The following is a 21,176-nucleotide window of genomic DNA, read 5'->3' on the forward strand; positions in this document are numbered from 1 at the left end:
ATTAAAGATTGGAAATATTAGCCAGGCTAAGAGAGACCTAATAGAAATTTACAGAGCAATGATCATTGCTAACATTTGCTTGTGCTATTTGTTGAAAATAATCTAATTACATGCCCTAGAATTCTTTGCTCTTTACATTCCACTCATAGAAAAGTTCCACAAACATTTGTCACAGGCCAGTTTATTCTCCAATATTTCTGTTGGCTGTGAGATTTTGGCTCTGTCCTTTTTCATGGTTTTAAACAGTCTCCTGACATTACTGAACACATTTCCCTAATGAATGAGACAACCACGAAACTATAATTGGTTGCTAAACTCAGATTGAAGGGGTAAAAATTTCAATATTTAAAAATTAGTAATAAAAATGGATATAAATAATGAGGTGCATATAAACAGGTAAATTTCAGTAACACTTTATGCTTTGTCACATCTCTAATCATGGTGAATTATTTTCATTTTTTTCCCTCCCTTCTTTGGAATGGACACCTTATATCAAGTTAAAAAGGATTACTACCTTAAATTAAACTTAATTTATAACTTGATATAAGATGTCCATTCCCGCCTCTGTATTAATACTGTAGTTGTCAAAGGTATTTAAAAATGCTGAAACGGAACAAAAAGACCCAAACTACGTAAGCCACTTTCTGAGAAAAGAGGCATTCAAAAAACAGTTAGAGGGAATCTTTAACTTTATTCCTTCAATGGAATATTTCTTTAAACTTTTAATTCTTAAATGAAATCTTGCTGGAAACATCATTTATAAATTATTTAACAGTGGGCTGCTCTGATTAAGACAGTGCAGGAAGTATGCTCATTAAGAAAGTACTATCAGGGAAATGCAAATTAAAACCACAATGACCTACCAATACATATCAACTAGAATGATGAAAATTAAAACAAATAAACAAACAAGTAGACAAAACAGACCATACCAAGTGTTGATGAAGATGTAGAGTAATGAGAAATTTCATATATTACTAGTGACAATGTAAAATGATATAGCCACTTTAAAAATAGTTGGGCAGTTTTTTAAAATAGTATACATATACTTAACATATGATTCATTTATATAAGAGCTATTAAAACATATGCTCATTTTTACATATATTTTCATAACACCTGTGATATAGTCACTGAAAAAAATACAAATATACAGCAGGAGGTGAGTGAATGAATAAATTAGTCTATCTACAATGGAAAATTATCAGCAATAAAAAAGAATGGATACATGCAACATTATGGGCAATTCTAAAAGCATTATACTTCGTGAAAGGAGTCAGAAACAAACAAGATTATGCAATTTTGATACCTTTTAAAGGAGATTTTAAAAGGCATATTGCCTCTGTCGTGACAGAGATGGGCAGTTACCTTGGATTGGGAGCAATGGGGAATTGACTGCAAATGTTCATGAAGAAATGTTTTGGGGTGATGAAAATGTTAATCTTGATTGCCACCCTGGTTACATGCTTACATATGTCAAAACTCCTCTAACTGTAAAGTTAAAATGGATACATTTTACGTATGTAAATTTTCTCATAAGAAATTTGATAAAAATGAATCAATGAAATAAAAACCATCAAATAACATTATCAGGGAGCTATAAAATTCAAACTCCTTATGCTTTCACAGACATATCTTTACTGTGATCTATTTAATGTTAGGTCTTAGGTATTTTCTGTAAATGCAAAAACAAAACCAAATTAGTATAGGAGGAATATTTTTTATTTTCTATAATGTAATTTTAAAAAATATCCACTATGTCCTACAATTATCTTTTTAATAATTCCTTTTAGAATTTGCATTTATAATGTTTTTATCCTTTTCAGAAAATGAAGCTTTTTTTTTGGTATCACTACCTTTTCCTTTAGACACTATACATTTAATTTGCACTCAAACAATATAATCTTGGACTAGATAGAAACTATATTTTTGCTTTCCTCATTTTACATTAAAGATCTTATTACATTATATTCAGTTATCTTATTGTACATAAGATCTTTAACTTAATCTGCATCCATTCATCTTAATTAAAAAAAATAAATACTTTAATTGCTGGGAAATTTACCTAAAATAAATTTTAAAATTAGCTTTTTGTTTTCATAGATTATGAAGTGACTGCAGGTTTTTTTTCCTTTTTAGCAGTAAGATACATACTTTTCCAAACATAGATACTACAAAACATATTGGCAACATATGGCAGATTTATTCAGGAAAGTTTTTTTAAATAGGATTCTTTCATTTATTTGCCAAAAATATTGTTGAGCACCTGCTTTATGTCAAGCACTATTTAAATATGTAGGATGCATTCATAAACAAAGCAGACAGAGATCTCTGTTCTTATGGAAGTTACATTCTAAACACAGGAAACAGATAATTAGCAGAAGAAGTATGCAAATTATGATATATCTTAGGAGATAATAAAAACTGTAGAAAAGAGGAAAAGTAGAGCAGTGTAACAAAATAGTGAATGTAATCAGCAGTATGACCTGGTGAGATTGGAACAAAGACTTGAAGAAGGTGAGAGTGAGACAAAAACACTTTGCGCAAAGGTAATGCAAGGTCAAAGCCCTATGGCCAGATGGTGACTAGTATGTTCCAGGAACGTAAAGTAGCCAGTGTGTTTAGCATGGAATGAGCTGGTTGTCGAGAGAAAAGACATGCAAATCTGCGGTCCTTAGGCAAATTTTTGTCTCTATTAGCAAATCCTATAAACTTTTGTCTAGCACTTCTCTTTAGAATATTAGGTCACTAAGTATAATAGTCTTTGGTTTTGAGGTCCCAGCCACAATTGTGAGATGTAAAACTCAGATATTTAATGGTTTTATATGGGGAGTTTACCCTGTAATCCTAACAACATATATATTCCAAATTTATCCTAGAAAAAAATTTCTTTTATTTTAAAAGAAGAATAACATTACCAAATGATATAGGTGGATATTTTAGGAGAAAAAACATTTAGAAGATTATTTTCTATTTGTAATACTTAGAATAAAAATCAGGAGGCTACTCACTATATGTCATTGACAGCTCTTGAATTAGTATGCCGTGCATACAGGTGCTCTTCACCTAGAAAGCATAGATTTCTAATGCCAATATTACTGAGAATCTGAAAGGAGAAGAATGTAAGAATTAGCACTACCACAATAATATTTCTAACCTAAATACCTAGGCAAATCATAGTGATATTTTCACTCATATGCAATAAAAAACTTGAGAAATATTTATGCTATCATGACTTGTATTATAGAAGTCATGCAGTTTGACTAAGGCATATTAATGCTTATAAGTGAAGATATAACATGAAATCTAATACTTCCTGTCAATATAGCTGTGAATAAAAAGCTAACTTCAAAGTGAAATTAGCAGTAATAAGATGATTATTAAGAAACAAATTTGTAAAATGCACCTTATAGTACAAAGGAATTTGATTAAATAAGAACTCAAAAATCTCAATACAGGTTGCCAATTTTACTTTATTATGGTGACTAGCAAGTGAATAGATCTTTGTGATTTGTGTTCCAGGCAAAGCACAGTGTACAATTCAATTCAAATTGACTATATATATATTCAGTTTTTGTTACATCCAAAGATGTGTGAGTATAATTTATTGCTGCTTTTCTGCTACATCAGCAAGGTTGAGTGCTTTTGCTTGTGACGGTATGGTTTACAAAGCCAAAAAAATTTACTATCTGGTCCTTGTAATAAAAGATTGCTGGTTCCTGATCAGTCTATCTTAGAGCCATGAGCCTAGATACCTCACATAGTCCTCTCAGCTGTATAATACACCATGTGAAGCATGGGCTAACACAACAAGACTTCACCTAAAAAGCAAGGCACAGGGTGCTTCTGTTCTTAGATTCTCCCTAACCAGTTGAGTGGTTTCTGTGATTTCCCTCATTTTTGGGACCCAACTCTGAGGGTGTAGCAGAACCTCTCATTAGAATCTAATACTGTGTTTCCCTTTGATTTATCTCTCTTTATGAAATAGCCCAGGAAAATCTTGTTTCATATAGGGTAAGAAAACCAATTATGGCTGATAAATTATAAACTGATAGGTGACCTTCACTATCCACTTTCCCTTTCCTTTACTATGAAATCCCCTGAATTTTAACTGGGCCCCTTGACATCCAGAAAAAAAATTCTATATTTCACAACCTCATTTGTAGTTAAGTGTGGCTATGTTACCATGTTATAACCATAGATATATGAGCAACTTTCAGGTTGTGCCACTAAAAGGAATGGCTTGCCTTTGGTATAGTTAATTTTTAGAAGATAAAATCATGACAATCAAGACAAATGGAAAATAAATATGTACCAAGGATTTTATTTAATGTACTAATTAATGAGGAAACAAGCAGTATGTTATGACACGGTCAAAGGCCATCTGTAAATCATGGATTTCAAAGGCAATTTAACAAAAAAATGTTAGAATAATATTACTGGATTAGATACGAAATTGAATAATGTCCACAGGGCCAAAACATTAACAAATTAGCAAACAAGTTCACTAAATCTGGGATCAATTAATAATAGTGAGATTAACTAACTACATTCTCCAAACAGTGCTTGTGTGGACTTTGCCTCTCTATAACATAGAAAAGATTTGCCATTCAAATTTTAGTTTTGCCTTGTTACTAAGTTTCAGGTAATTTTTCTGTCATGTTCCAGTTCTCCTCCTGTGCATAGAATGTGGCCAGGAAGAGAAGCAAACATCTTGATGCTAAAAGATGAAACATGTATCTTAAAAATGACAGGGGGGCTTCCCTGGTGGCGCAGTGGTTGAGAATCCGCCTGCGGATGCAGGGGACACGGGTTCGTGCCCCGGTCTGGGAAGATCCCACATGCCACAGAGCGGTTGGGCCCGTGAGCCATGGCCGCTGAGCCTGCGTGTCCGGAGCCTGTGCTCCGCAACGGGAGAGGCCACAACAGTGAGAGGCCCGCATACCGCAAAAAAAAAAAAAAAAAAAAAAAAAAAAAAATGACAGGGAAACAAGTTAGGAGGATTATGAGTACCCAGGATCATCAAGCATATATACATTTCCTTGGAATTTCACTGGAATTTTATGTAGATAGGACAACTGTCCTGTTTAAAGTGTTCTGTGTTCTCGACAGCTAAGTCTTTATTGTAACTACCATAAAATATTCTAACAAAAGTGGGTCACTCACATAAATAAAAATCTAAAATATACTGGCTTAACATTTGACTGTAAGGCACCAAGGAAACATATAATGTGTACTAGAAAACTGGAAAACCTTGTTATTCTGAAGCAAGATAAAACTGTTGCTTGCAATATTTTGGGAGTCAGGCCAGAAGCCAACTGTATTTAGGAGACATGGGGAAATGTTTTAAAATTAATAATATTGGCTTGTGTCAGTTTCTCTTTTCCACTTTCACTAAACACCTAGAACTGAGAAGAAATCAAGCTACTAGGTTTACTTACCTTGAAGGAAGGGATACAACTTTGCTAAGTGGACCTCCTACTGCCTATAGCCTGCAATATATCTTGAGGGATAAAACTATAATTTGGGGCTTCTCAGAGATGAAAACAATGAGCTATTGTGTACTCCTAAATTAAAGAGTGTACTCCTAAATTAAAGAATCAAGATTCTGACCACAAGCTTTTCTTGAGCAACTCTCATCACTTGTTCTCTGACACACAATGATAGTCAAACCATCAACATATTGCAGTAAATGTATTGCTTTCACTGCCAAGGTTTCAGTTTCCCCAAGCAAGTGTCTATTTTGTTGGAGTATCAACCCATCTAAGTAAATGACAAGACTTCTGACATTTAAGAACCATTACAAGGTGTTATCTTTACTTGGTTTCTTGATAAGAGACCTATTAAGGAAACTTTATTTATCACTTGTTCATTTTCTTATTGGACATCTAATAGAATTTTTTTATGTGAAGGAAATCACAAATACGTGACTGTTCAATGCTGAAGGAAAACTTTTGTATTCCCAAATTGCACCAGCAAGAGTTGTGTAATCACCAAGAAGGACCCATGATCTAATGTCTCTTCATATGTGTCCATGAAGGATAGTGGACAAGAAGATACTTTCAGAGACCCAAATCATGACTGCCAGATGTTCTAAAGAAGATTCTCACTACAATATTTCAAGGGGAATTTATCATTACAATTGACTGACAATATTTCTTTCTTTCTGTTTCTGAATGGAAGTTTTAAAAGTGTACTCTTTTTGTTTCTGCTAGACTATTTGAGATAGGAGGCAGATAACATGCTTATTAATTTTTAATTCATCAATCACATATGTATCTGCTGGACAGGAGTACCCATAGCCCAGAGGACTAAGACCTTGAGATGAATGTAGTAACTGGATCAGTCATTTGGTTGCCTTGTCTTGTGAAAATGCTGAATGTATTTTCTGTGTGTATATTTTCAATATACCAAAGGGGTATATTGTATTAGAGACTGCTATAGAATGTATCACTTTCTTCTTCCTTTAGAAATAGAATCTTCAGATTTTAACTGACCACTGGCTGTGCACTCTTTCCTGAACATACACCCCTCCTCCCACAAAGCTACAGTTCCTAGTCCACCTTGCAGCTGGGTGTGGTCATGTGTTCTGGCCACTGAAATGTGAGCAGATGTGAGATGGGCAACTTCTTCCAAAACATGAGCATGTCTTACACTTCCTATATTTTTCATTTCCCAAAGGCTGTAATGTGGACCTTGATTATGGGAACTGAAGATATAAGCTGTGTGCTGAGGATGTCAGAAAACAAGAGAAACAACCTGGTTCATCAACATGGCCTAGCCTCCATATTAGACTAGACCACAACCTTAGTCTCTTATGTGAAAGTGGAATATATTTTTACCTTGTTTAAGCCACTGTGTTTTTGCATAGCTTTCTTCTGAGATACTTCCAAACTGCCTAAATAATAAAAACATTCTTTCAAATATAGTATGTATTCCCCAGTCTTTCAGTTTCTTAGCTTTTTATATTCAAAAGCTTGGGCTCCTGAAAATCAAAAACACTGATACCCTAGAGAAAAAAATCCTTTAGTTTTGATGTTTTCCTCAGGTAATGGATGCTGCTGATTCTTTGAAGAAAGGGCAAATAGTGTTAGGAAACTGTATGTACATGTGTGCAAGTTTACACCAAGAAATATTCCAAGATATTATTCTGCTTTAGAGAAAAGTCTTTTCATACCATTTACTTCAGTTCTGAGAGCAATGCACATTACTGTTTCATCCCCCTCCCTCAAGAATACTACATCATACTGCATATTGCTCCTAACAGCTTTATTTACATTTTAAGACATCACAAGCATACTCGTTAGTTCAACTACTCCAAAGTTTTATTACATTTCTCTGTCATTTCTAACTCTCATTGTTCGCATAATTGTTTCAAACTTTTTTCAATACCTTTAAATATCCAACCCCCTACCACTTCTTTGATGTGCACCTCATGGAGAAAAATTTAAAGATATTAGATTCAACTCCCTCAAATTCTCACTATCACATCTATAACCCAACGATCTTTTACACATCTATAGCATCAGTCATTCCTTCCAGATTAGTTTAATTGGTACAGCTATGCCTCCTTTTAGCTAAGGCAAAGTAATAACCTAGGCTTTAAGTTCTCCCACTCTTTCCTGAACTTTATATATCATCTGTCCCTTCTTTCTTCTTTATGTTTGTCTATTTTAATTGAGTTAATTCCATGATTATTTAATATAACTTAAAAAAATTCTTCCCTTTGAACGTGATGTATATGTCTCTTCGATGGTGGTGATGGTTTCACAGTTGTATGCATAGGTCCAAACTCATTATGTTGCATGCATAAAATATATGCAGTTTGTGTATTTAAATTATGTCTCAATAAAGTTGTTTTCAAAAAATCTCCCTTAACTCTTTATTTCCCTCCATCAATGGCCTTATCTTATTTACAGATAAACTACTAAAAACATCTTTTAAAGCCACAGGAAGATTTGTTCACTTGGCACACACACATTGTTCCACTACAACCCATGTAAATTTGATGAGTTTTTCAGTCATTGTCTTTCTTCTTTAGTCCTACAACACTCTCATTGCACTTTCTCTTGTTATTTTTTCCTGGACTCTTTGGTTGCTCCTTCTCAGTCCCCTTTCCTGACTTCTTTCTAGAGCCATGGAACGGGGGATTTCCTCAAAATTCTCATAACTCTCTAATTCCTTTTCTGAATGGAACATTTTACATATTATAATGGGGAATATAGAAAGGGTTTTGGGTATAAAAATAAAGGAAATGAGAGAGAATAAATATTATGAAGTTAGTTGCTGGCAAAAATGATATGAGGAATTTTAATGGAAAAGGAATTTTAAATGGATATTGAATGGTGGATAGAATTTCAATATACAGAGATGCTTCATACATAAAATAATAATATTTATAAAAAGATCAAGATAGAAAAGATCAAGACTTTTTTAGGGAAAAGAGGTAATTGTTTTGACTATTGCAAAGGAATCGTAAATAAAACAGTGGACAGTAAGAGTAGACAGATTTAGGCATATTTCTGAATTGCTTAGTACAAGATTAAAAATACTGAAGTCCTTCTCATTTCTTCCACAAACATAAAATATGTGCCTGTGGAGCAATAAAGTTTTTTAAAATTTATTTTAATGACCTTGTTAGGTTAAAATTATACAAAAGGGAGCAGATTTACCTAGGAAAATGTGTTACTATGACATTCTGTACTCCTATCAAAATATGCATATTACATTAAACTACTTATTTTCATGACAGAAATCATGGCTTCTTCTCCCAGGGTGTCATATACTAAACATTTAGTAAACATTTAATTAATAAACAAATAATTTTGTCTCTGGAATATAAAATCAACTACAATATGTGTTTTGAATCCTATAAGCAAACTAAAATTAAAACAAATTACTAATGTTACCTGGAACTTAGTTTATAGAGTATCAAATAAGTTTTGATCATTTATCTGGAATGAATAGCATTATAAAGAAATGGTTCATAAATAATGAAGTTTATCCCAGAAATCTATCAAATTCTAGGGGTTGCTTAAGGCAGCTTGGGAAAGCCTCTGAGGCAACATCCTCTGCATACAGATGATTTCTGCATCATCAAGTGTCTAGCTAAATTATTTTTAATTTGAATGTTATACATGGAAATACAAAACAATACATGATTTATGTCATAACTGGGGTTTGAAAGCACTGAAATGATCCACACCAGAGATCAGGATGGGGCATCTAGGCAGGTATTCAGAGTTATATATGGGTTTGCCTATGGAAAGAGTAAAAGCAGTCATAGCCTGGATGGTCTGGTCTAGAACAGGCAAATGGGATATAATACCAGAAAAAAAATGGATCTAAGAGAAAAGTGATTAAACAAGGATGAAATAATAATTAAAACCCAGTTTTCATAAGCCATGTTGGTAGTATAATACCAAGTTATCAAAGTAGACAGGGGAAAGGCAGGTAAACCGTTACAAGTTAAAATATCAGACACTAGAAGATTACTGGCATCTGGAATTATGCCAACTGGTATTAGAAAACCCTGGAAAGTGGGACCACAGTCTCAAAACTGGTTTAGAGATTCACTCAGGTTGAGAATCTTTCATTAATCTCACCCAAGGCCAGTATAAGTTTCAGAGCATGGTTCAGGGATGAGGTTTCAGGATGGTGTGAGAATAATTGATCTAATAGTCACAAAGGGATATTAATATGATTACTCTTCCTTCTTCATCTGCTTTCTTAAAGAGAGTCACCACTGTAAACATTATTTATTCTACTTTGCTGTATGTGATTCTCTGTAAATAGTGTATTTGTTGGGGTCCAGTATGGAAACAGAGCCCATGCCATGTAGTAGTAAAATAGAGCAAATATAAATCTGGGAACCAATTAGCCAGTTTGAAGAACTAAAATCCAGACAGAAGCCATGAAATAATACAGAGAATAATAACAGTAATGTCCTATTTCCCTTTAGGATTATCAGGATGAAGAAAGAGATGCTTTCATTAGGGCCTGCATCTGTGAAGGCAGATTCTGTCCAGAGAGAACTGGAGCCATGGAATACACAAAGCCAAAAAAGGCAGATGGGATTCCATGCCAGTACCACCCTTATGTGAGGTCCTGCTCTGAGTCCTATGCTTTATTAAAATGTATTTAGTAAAGTATGAAATTTGAGTAATAATTTTAGTGTGTTTGAAGTATCAGGCATATATCCCTCAAATATAATGGATATAAAGAGCAAAATCTTAATTATTCTTTATTGTGAAAATGACAAAGTATAATACATGATAGAAGAATGTCCCTTTAAAATTTTCTACTGACTAAACATATTAGCCAGTTATATTTATCTGGGTCAGAATTAAACATCAGCTTGGCATTATGTCTATCAAAACAATACTTTATTAAAAATTTCAACTTATGGAATGTTATCAAGACAAAATAAATTCAATAGAAAAGTATAATAAGTTTTTTTTTCTTTATCCATAGAGTCTCCAACTTGCCCAGTATATTTCATGTATTTTAACATTTGACAGATTTCAGGCTTGATACATCTTATCTATAATTCTACTGGCAAGGCTGATGAAAAAAAACTACTTTTTCCTTAAAAAAGGACAGAATGCAGAGAACTTTACAAGGAAAATTTTCCATTTCAGTGTTTGAAGAGCTTAAATGTGTTTCTTACTTTAGATAAATACTTCTCCAAATAAATTTTGCTCACTAATTTCCTTTGAGACAACTTGCCCACTTGTCATTTGGTATATTCCTGGAGAGTAATTTTGTTTTGTTTTCTGACATTGATTCTATTTTAAAATTCTGAGTTGAAATAAAGATAGCCTTTCCCCTGAGATTTCAATTTGCTCAAATTTCTCTTATTAGAATTTTCACTCTTTTAATAGTCTAGACACATTTTTCAAATGTTTGTCTTCTAAATTACTACATTAACTTTCTATCTATTAAATTTTAGGATCCTTTGTTTTACAAAAGCAGTATATTTTAATTTTTTCCCAGGTAGAATTTTTTTCAATAAACTTTACCTTATTTCTCATTGGCTTCTTTTCCAGAATATCTCAGAGAGTTTCAGTCTATTTCTCCACGTATAGCTGAAGAATACTTTTTTGTGCTTTTTAAAAAAACTCAGAAACTACAGTAGACTGTATAGTAAGCAAGGAAATGGTATAACACTACTTGCTCAGGAAACATTGTAATATTTTTCCTGCTTTTCTATATTGTGAAAATAGAACTTTGACTTGATTTGGAATGATACGTATGTCTCATACTTTTTTCTACCTCTGTTGTATTAAGCTGGAAAAGATAAGACGTTGACACTCATTCCAAAGGATTTCATCTGAAATGTTTCCCACAATTCTAAACAATAATAAGGATTCGGTTCATTTCCTGATGTCATTAAATAGAAAACTCACTGCTGACTGCATTTAATTCATTTTGCTGCTTTTCTCTTTTAGAGTTATACAGATTCAGGTCATTTCAAAATAGAATTTCTTTCTGGAATATTTTTCTATCTGAAAGTACTGAATTTCGCTGGCATGTGACCCTGGATCTGCCAACCATGGTAGTCTGTCCCTTTTATATCATGACTAATGTAACAATAAAACAGATCAGGACCAGAGCTTGGAATGAAGCTGGTTCTATTAATTCTAGGTTTCCTTATCCAGGGCTTATTCTCTAAAGGAAATATAAATTTTTCCTCCTACAAAATTGTGTGGATTACAATAGGTACTTGAATAGGGTAGTTATGTTGTCAGAGACAGATCCTATGCCTGGGCTCAAAATTATGCGCTCTCAGTCACCAAGACTGATCTAAGTATTGCTGCTGCTAATATCCAACCTAACATCAAATAGAGGTCAATTATGAGCCCCTAAAATGCAAAAAAACTGAAGTATATATTTACCCTAAAAACATTAACAATTAGGCTGCACTAAAAACTTCCCAATAATTTTATTTGATTTATTTTGCAACTGACAACTGGAAATCATGATAGAGGTTATTAAAATCCTAGATTACCTGAATTGTTTGTTTTCAAATTAGTTTTATAGGAAAAAGAGTGGGTTAATATTTGAAATATATCCAATTGTGTTTATTCATTATGCCTCTGAGTAAACATTAGTGTTCTGCAGAGCTCTAGAGCAATACTGAATAGCGGTCATGGAGATATTTCAGATCTACTTTATTCTTTAAAGATTATGCATTTGTACACAGCCCATTTCCTGAGAGACAAGGTGATACTCAGAGCAACAGAAATGGAAATCATGTTGAAGTAACACAGCAAAAGATGAGGTTCTTTGGGGAGAGACAGAAAGAAAATGTTGAGCTTAATTACTGTTGACTTAGATACAACAAGTAAGGGGGAAAGGGTTGGATTAAGTGTTTAGTATTGATTCATGGGTCATTATGAACTTTTCAATAGCTTTTCAATGATACATAAATTAGTTTTATGTAAAAAGCAATGCACATAAGAGCCACAAAACAATCCAGACAGAAATCAATATTTTCTAAAGATATGTTGAAAACAGAATACTTATACCTATGGAAACAAATATGAGAAAATATGACTCCTTTATTTTACATAACAATTTTTTTTACTGTGAGAATTAAATTGTTATTACTGTAAAAAGCAAACTTTATATTAAATTTCTATGTAGGTTAAGTATAATATTTGTTAAATGCTTAGAAAAATACTGACAGAGCAATATGTTAATATGCAAACATCCTGAAGCTAATTTTTTTAAATCTTGGGAATATACTAGGAAATTGGACACAGGAATTTGAAACCACTGTGCTTTGAAAGAGCACCAAGGTAGAAGGTACAGTGACCTTGTATTTTAACACGAACTTTATTAAGGACTATTTTTATTATTTTTAAACTTAATATAAATGGCATTATACTGTATAAATCTTTTTTTTTTGGTGGGGGTGTACGTGGGCCTCTCACTGTTGTGGCCTCTCCCGCTGCGGAGCACAGGCTCCGGACACACAGGCTCAGTGGCCATGGCTCACGGGCCCAGCCGCTCCATGCCATATGGGATCTTCCCAGACCGGGGCACGAATCTGTGTCCCCTGCATCGGCAGGTGGACTCTCAACAACTGCGCCACCAGGGAAGCCCCTGTATAATTCTTTAACTTAGTGTTTTTCATTCATATTTTTGAAATGCATCCGTGGTAACATATAACTTTTAACGGCTATATAGAACTTCACAGGTCCTTAGGTAAATATAGCACATTATACTTCCTTGTATATACAGTTTTATCCATTTGTTATCTATTGTTTTTATTTCATTTAACATTGGTGATATTGATGAATTTTTTTTTATAAATTATGATCAAATAACCATGTATATTTACAAAATTCTTTGTCTAATAAGAGAAAAATCAGTGACCATACCCTTCCTTCTTCAATTCTCCCAGATTGTGCCAAATTCCTCTTCCATATAGCTACACTAATGAGTAATTTCCACATTTATGTATAAACCTTTCTTTTCTCTACAACCTAACAAACATTTAGTATTAGATAAAATTGCTAGTATATTATTTTCTATCCAGAAAACTCATCAAGTATAATGAGAGAGATTGTTCCTTATAAGGTACAAAAACACATTTTATAGATGTAGTGACCAAAAAACTTTAGTTTTAGTGAATACTAGCCAAACAGACATAGACTATGACTATAACAGACTTTCGTATAGTATATATTTGATATTTCAAATCTTTGAAAGTTAATTCACCATTCACAAACTGATATTGATACAATTTGCTCATCCAACTGGAAAACAAAAATAAAATTATAACTTTCTTTCATAGCAAAAATTCCTATTACATTTTACAATTTGTTTGGAAACACAAAAGACCCCAGATAGCTAAAGCAATTTTGAGAAAGAAAAATGGAGCTGGAGGAATCAGGTTCCCTGAATTCAAATATACTACAAAGCTACAGTAATCAAGACAGTATGGTACTGACAGAAAAACAGAAATATAGATCAATGGAACAGGATAGAAAGCCCAGAGATAAACCCACACACATATGGTCACCTAATTTATGACAAAGGAGGCAAGAATATACAATGGAGAGAAGACAGCCTCTTCAATAAGTGGTGCTGGGAAAACTGGACAGCTACACGTAAAAGAATGAAATTAGAATACTACCTAACACCATACACAAAAATAAACTCAAAATGGATTAAAGACCTTAATGTAAGACCGGACACTATAAAACTCTTAGAGGAAAATATAGGAAAAACGCACTTTGACATAAACCACAGCACGGTCTTTTTTGACCCACTTTCTAGAATAATGAAAATAAAAATAAAAATAAATAAGTGGGACCTAATGAAACTTAAAAGCTTTTGCATAGCAAAGGAAACCATAAACAAGACGAAAAGACAACCCTCAGAATGGGAGAAAATATTTGCAAATGAAACAACAGACAAAGGATTAATCTCCAAAATCTACAAATAGCCCATGGAGCTCAACATCAAAAAAACAAACAACCCAAATAAAAAATGGGCAGAAGACTTAAATAGACATTTCACCAAAGAAGACATACAGATGGCCAAGAAGCACATGAAAAGATGCTCAACATCACTAAATATTAGAGAAATGCAAATCAAAACTACAATGAGGTATCATTTCACACCAGTCAGAATGGCCATCATCAAAAAATCTACAAACAATAAATGCTGGAGAGGGTATGGAGAAAAGGAAACCCTCCTGCACTGTTGGTGGGAATGTAAATTGATACAGCCACTATGGAGAACAGTATAGAGGTTCCTTAAAAAACTAAAAATAGAACTACCATATGACCCAGCAATCCCACTACTGGGCATATACCCTGAGAAAACCAAAATTCGGAAGGACACATGTACCCCAATATTCATTGCAGCACTATTTACGGTAGCCAGGACATGGAAAGAACTTAAATGTCCAATGATAGATGAAGGGATAAAGAAGATGTGGTACATATATATATGATGGAATATTACTCAGCCATAAAAAGGAACAAAATTGGGTCATTTGTAGAGATGTGGTTGGACCTAGAGTCCGTCATACAGAGTAAAGCCAGAAAGAGGAAAACAAATATCATATATTAATGCGTATATGTGGACTCTAAAAACAAGGTACAGATGAACCTATTTGTAGAGCAGGAATAGATATGCAGATGTAGAGAATGAACATGTGGACACAGGGTGGGATGAGGAGGGTGGGATGAATTGGGAGATAAGGTTTGACATAAATACACTACCATGTATAAAATAGATAGCTAGTGGGAACCTGCTGTGTAGCACAGAGAGCTCAGCTTAGTGCTCTGTGAAGATCTACATAGGTGGGATGGAGGTGGTGGGAGGGAAGTCCAAGAGGGAGGGGATATATCTGATTCACTTCATTGTGCAGCAGAAACTAACACAACATTGTAAAGTAATTATACTCCAATTTTTTAAAAAAGGAATACCTTAAAAAAATAAAATTTAAATTTTAAAAAAATTTTACCATTCACAAACTGATATTGATACAATTCTCTCATCCAACTGGAAAACAAAAATAAAATTATAATTTTCTTTCATAGCAAAGAAATCCTAATACATTACATTTTTAAGTAAAATTTACACACAGACACTATAACAAAAAGTATATTAGAAAAAGATATGATTTATATCATTTTTTCAAACAATAAAAATAAAATTCCGAAAGTTTGAAATGAAAATGTTTAGATTATCTCTAGATATTTCAACAATGTACAGGGACAAATTAAGAGAAAAAATTGGAAACTTATAGACATAAAATGATTAATATACATAGTAAAAAAAGAATTACCACAAACAAGTCAATAGAATATTAAGAAACTGAACAGGCAATTTACAGAAGAAATGCAAATGGCTTATGAACATAAAAACAATGGCAAATGCCATTTATAACCAGTAAAATGAAATTAAAATAACAAGAAAGTGTAATGGTTTGTTCACTAGGCTACCATTCTTAAAATGTTAGTATTATATTAAAGACACTGTGGGGAAAATTGCACCTTCATTAAGTTCAATTAATATCTAGTTGAAGACAATCTGAGAATCTTCAAACCTGTGACTATTCAAATATGTAACCATTTCAGTTCCTACAGAAATATACTTACATTTAGACAAAGAGACATGCAGAAAATCGTAATTCATCTAATAACAATCCAATAGTATTAATAGGAAAATGACTAATTTATGACATATCCAATTCAAGCAGCTGTTGAATATTATGCAGCTGTTCAAAATATAGATTTGATCTTTTCTGTACTGACTGGACAATATATTGAAAAGATGCTAACTAAATAAAGCAAATAAATGGGTAATATTGGTTATTTCTGACAAGAAGATTGGAATTATGGGTTAAGCATGATGAATAATATTTGAAATTTTTGCTCTATATACTCAATTTTTATTATAGTTTCTGCTACTAATCTGTTTGTACTGTGATACATATACATTAAAATAAACTTTGTGATTCAAAAAATGTCACCTTAAATTATTAATAAAGTAGGATAAAAGTTAATACTGTCTTGAAACTCTCATGAACATAATTAGATGACATTATAAATATTGCCTACAAGAATAAAAAATTCAATTTGATAACTTTTATTTTTACTTTGTTTTTTTAAACTTTTTATTTTAAGATAATTGTAGATATACAAGCTGTTGTAAGAAATAATACAGACAAATCCTGTATGTCCTTCACCCCCAATGGCAATGTTTGCATAGTGATTGACCCCTCAACTTTTATATCAAGAAAATATTTAGTGGAATTTTAGAATAAGTTTTGTGCTTATAGTTAATCTCCAGTAAGTAAAATGACTTTACACTGGAATAAAAGTAAGTAGCTTTATATCTTAGATTTTATAGGGACTTTTATATGCATTCAAAGATTGTAGGAAGATTTATAAAACCAATGTTCTTTAAAGCCAAAAGTGACCAAACTTTTCAACTGTGTATCACTAATAATAAAGAAAATATATAAAATGCATATATCATATATATGCTAGAGTACTAATAATAAATTATAAACAAAACATAGAAAGGAAAAGTGAGGGGATAAAAATAAATATAATTAAAATATTTAGAAAACATTATTTATTAATTATACCTAAATACAACTTGAATTTTACTAAATATATTATTTTATATCTTTGGCTAGGCTTGGCTACATTTGAAAATCTTGTTTTGTTCCTTTGAAATATAGCTTTAATTTTGTTTTAGTTTTGACTTATTTCAATATTTTTGTTGTGGTTGAATGTGTGTGTACATGAATACTTAATTATTTTGGGAAAGTCTTGAACATATTTAGAAACAAGGAGATTGAGGTTGAAGAGAAAGGAAAAAAAGACTAAACTGATGGGATAAAGTCTCAGAGACTGTGGAAGGGAATAGGATTCTGATGGGCGGGCCACAGATAGGCGGAGAATATTTTTATCCCTAATGGAAGGAAGGAGACTATGATGGGTGTAGATGCAGATATGTGAATATTTTGCTTTAGATTAAGTTTCTTATCTCACATGAGAGAAGAATAGATGCTGGCTTCAATGGGATTGATGCAGAAAAAGAGGAATCCACCAAAACTACAATTTGTCTTTTTTTGCTACAGAAACTTAGTTTATTTAGCCAGGTATTTATGGCTTATTATATTAGAATTGTTTATTGCTTCTCAGCTCTTGTAAGCACAATAATTTTATGTCCTAACTAGCTATCTCCTAACAACACTAGTATCTGAATGGAACTTGGAGTCTCACATTACAAGATAATAATCTCACATTTTAATTTTTTGGGGATCTGCATATTATACTCCTATTTGCTGCATGTGTCACAGGTTAGGTCCTCTGAAAGCACATGCTAAAAGATGTTTATTAGGACCTAGCCCCTGTAAAGGGAGGAGTGGGGGAAGCTTCACTGTGCAGAGAAAAAAGTTCAAGTGCTATGCAGGCTTGACGAAGCCTCAGACAACTTGGTGGGGAGCTCTAAAGCAAGAATGCTCATCTCGGGCCTCCCTGGTGGCGCAGTGGTTGGGAGTCCGCCTGCCGATGCAGGGGACGCGGGTTCGTGCCCCGATCCCGGAGGATCCCACGTGCCGCGGAGCGGCTGGGCCCGCGAGCCATGGCCGCGGGGCCTGTGTGTCCGGAGCCTGTGCTCCGCAACGGGAGAGGCCACAGCAGTGAGAGGCCCGCGTACAGCAAAAAAAAAAAAAAAAAAAAAAAAAAGAATGCTCATCTCCACATCCTGCTTCAGTGAGATGACCAGGCCTTTAGATGCCACTGGATATAGGCTACCCTGGGAAGCGTGTAACTTCTGCCAAGGTGAAACGGTGGGTAGTCATTAGTTAAATCCATTTCATCTGAAATTCATGCCATCATTAGTCAAGGTAATTTTAATTTGCTACAAAAGACTGGCATATCCTCCTAGTGGCATGTAGTCTGAACAATAAGATGTTTGCCCAAGTTGTTTTCCAGGAACTTGGAGCCAGTTTTTTCTAGTTCAAGCTGAGCCGGTTATGACTGGATAGAACCACCAACCCTCCAACTAGGCACGCAAAAGTGTCTGCTCAGTGACATTTTGATGTCAGAAGGCTGAAAACTCCACCCTCAGATCATGCTAAATGCCTCCACTTTTGAATGGGCTGAGGCCTGCAGCTTAGTTACGCCTGTGCAGAATGATTACTGCACCTTTTTCCAATCAACTTCCCCATGTTCCCCATGCTCCTCATGCCTCAGACTGTGCTGCTTCTTTATTCTTTATCCCATAAATACCTAAAGCCCCTTGCCTTTGAGGAGGTTCAGTCTTGTTCTCCCGTTTCCTCACTTGGTTGCCTTGTGAATAAACCCTCTCTCTGCTGCAAACCTCAGCCTCTCAGCATTTTGTCTTGCTGTGTATTGGGCAGAACAAATCTGATTCAGTAACAAAGGCTAAAGCTGAGGCAGAACCTGAAGGAGCTGACTATAGAACTGCATGATTCTGTCTTCAGAGCAAAGAGAAAGCACATCCATGATCACAAAATGTTAGCCTGTAAGGATATTTTATTGTCCAGTCATGTTTTATGTACACTGAATAATATATCTAGCCAGCCTCTATCAATTGTATTACTTGGCTGAATATTAATACCATTTTGTTTTGCTATACCCTACACATAGTATCCTTCCTTCCACCTCACCTCCTCTTCCCCTTCAATGTTGTAAACAAAACACACAGTTACTACCAGAATCACACCAGGGTACTTGATAATGAAGTTCAAGAAAAGAATACACTCATAACCTGGTGGTCATTTCAGAATAGGTAATATGAACAAAATGGGACAGAAAGCGTAAGACCAGGACACCAGCTGGATTTACCAAATTGGACACTCTTAGGGTGAACTTAGGGCATGTGTGTGTTGAAAAATTTCCTTAGTTTTCTTTGGAATGATTAATAAATCTCTATCCCTGATACCATTCCACACTAAACCCAGGAAGAGAAATAAGTTCCAAAGTTGCAACAAGGCATGGAGATTGGGATAGCTTATAAAACAAAGCAAGAGCATAGAAAGGGCATATAGCATGAAGAAGGAACACAATATAAAAATAAAAGTATTATGCATAAATTAATCCAGTCTGTGCAAGATCAGAAGTAAGCCTGATCAGGGAAACATCAGAAATAAGATTTGGATGTAAAATTGAACATAACTCTTAAGGTAAGAATTTATGTCTATATTCACCTTGGTAACCTCTACAGCCTTGAACAAATCTAGGGATCAATAAATATATCCTAAAATGAATGATTTGAAAGTAGAACATGTAACTAAATTCATGCAGAAGTGGAGAAAGCACTGATTGCACTCACTGGTGACTGTTCCAGGTACAGGGCAGAGCCCATCTGCTGTACCAGATGCTCAGTGGTTGATCAGACACCAAGCTGTGGGAAGAAAAAGGCATCTCTTTCCGAGAAGGCCACCAGGAAAGAGGCCAATGCAACTGTGCCAGGACTACTGCTAACCTCCATCAATAGCCTCACAGTCATACTGAGTTCCCTAATCGAACCAGAAAGCTTCTGCAAATATGTGGAGAGATGAATGAGCTGCATTTTATGGTTTAAAATAAACAATCTTTGAACGTTTTTGGTAAAAGTGAATTCATATGATATCTGTCATGCTAACCTCTGCTATTTAGTTTGCTGTGCCTTCCTTTAAACAGACTAGGATAGCAATATTTTCTATAAACACTTAATTACACAATATTTCTGAATTGGCCCTCAATTTTCAATGAATTAAATGTGAGTCATCTATGCATTTCCTAAAATTCAAAAGTTTTATTTTGCTCTAATTATATGGACAGAAGGAACTTGAAAATAATTTAATTAACTTTAGATTTCAGATTTCTAATTCTCTCACTTACTTGTACCAAATTTTGAAACACAATTAGGCAATAATTGCCTTAAATTTGTACTTTATTTTTTCCAATGTCATCATAGACTTGATAACAGTCTATGCCTAATAGGCTAGACTTGATAGCCTCTGTAACTGAAGTTAAATATTTTGCTTTAATAGAAAACACATTTAATCTTCTAATCCTAAAATATCTTATCCATATATACAAGTTTTCTTATCTTTCCCTTCATTTACCATTTCCTTCTCTCAGATTCCTCCCCCCACACCCTCCCACACCCCACAGAGTCATTTGGCTACTAGACAGTAGAGGGAGTACTAGTTAATTTAATTCAGAAGGTAGCCTATTACTAATACTGGGTACATAAATCTCCCAGGTACCGTGTTAGCTAGAGGTTTTGCTTGAATGTCATCAGGTCGGCCCAGTAACTTCAGTGGCAAGGATTATTATTCTTTTTTGCACATATGAGGAAATTGAAACCAAGAGGGTTTCAGTGATGGACCCCAATCCACACAGGTGCAAGTGGCTGGAGTGGAACTGAACCCAAGGTCTGCCATACTCCAAAGTACACGATCAATCAGATCCTTCTGCTGCTTTCTTATCTTTGAAATACTGAGTACCTTTAGAGGAAGGGAGGAAATAGGAGCAATATTTCTGCCTAGTGATCTGGTGATGTGTCCATGTGCCTCTCCATTGTGGTGCCTGCCCAACTCTAATACCTAATGACACGTTAGAAATGGTCAGAGATGAAGTTTTCAGGTGCTGTCAACTACTCAATACAAGATGGCATTTGGG

The sequence above is a fragment of the Mesoplodon densirostris genome, chromosome 9 (genome assembly GCF_025265405.1).
Source record: "Mesoplodon densirostris isolate mMesDen1 chromosome 9, mMesDen1 primary haplotype, whole genome shotgun sequence".
Lineage (NCBI taxonomy): Eukaryota > Metazoa > Chordata > Mammalia > Artiodactyla > Ziphiidae > Mesoplodon > Mesoplodon densirostris.